The 627-nt window shown below is 44.3% G+C and overlaps 1 protein-coding gene across 1 annotated transcript in view; it reads right to left on the bottom strand.

The window, feature by feature from the left end:
* LOC106875456 (neuropilin and tolloid-like protein 2) overlaps positions 1 to 627 on the bottom strand; it is a gene marked incomplete in the record, with an annotated part of 222,824 nt that overhangs the window by 123,191 nt on the left and 99,006 nt on the right.

The following is a 627-nucleotide window of genomic DNA, read 5'->3' as shown; positions in this document are numbered from 1 at the left end:
AATTTCAACATGAACAAGCAAGAAAAAAACCGAAAAAACAACGCGAGGACGTGGAATAAGTACAGTGTTATTGGACGCTCGTGTGTGTGTGTGTGTGTGTGTGTGTGTGTGTGTGTGTGCTTGTGTTTGTCTCCCCCGTCCCGCTATCACAGGCTGACAAACGGTTTTCGTGTGTTTCCGTCCCCGTAACTTAGCGGTTCGACAAAAGAGAACGATAGAATAAGTGCCAGGCTTATAAAAGTACAGAGATCGATTCATTCGATACATACAGACCCAGAAACGCGGGTCTGTATTGTATCACGTAAGACTAGAGATGGGAGCGATGACCTCCCCTCACAAATACTAATCGGACACAGTGTGTCGTTAGCCAGGTGGAGGAGGTGCCTTCCTGGAGCTAAAAGCAACAGTAGCATCGTCCTCTATAGGACGAAACTACTGTTAGTAAGGCAAATATATTTTACGATATATATATATATATATATATACACACTCACAAAAATAAAAGAGCTTCTTTCCGTCTACCAAATCCACTTACAAGGCTTTGGTCGGCCCGAGGCTATAGTAGAAGACACTTGCCCAAGGTGCTTCGCTGAACACGGAACCATGTGGTTGGGAAGCAAGCTTATT

Source organism: Octopus bimaculoides, chromosome 20 (genome assembly GCF_001194135.2).
Source record: "Octopus bimaculoides isolate UCB-OBI-ISO-001 chromosome 20, ASM119413v2, whole genome shotgun sequence".
NCBI lineage: Eukaryota > Metazoa > Mollusca > Cephalopoda > Octopoda > Octopodidae > Octopus > Octopus bimaculoides.
This window is presented reverse-complemented; position numbering and strand designations above follow the sequence as displayed.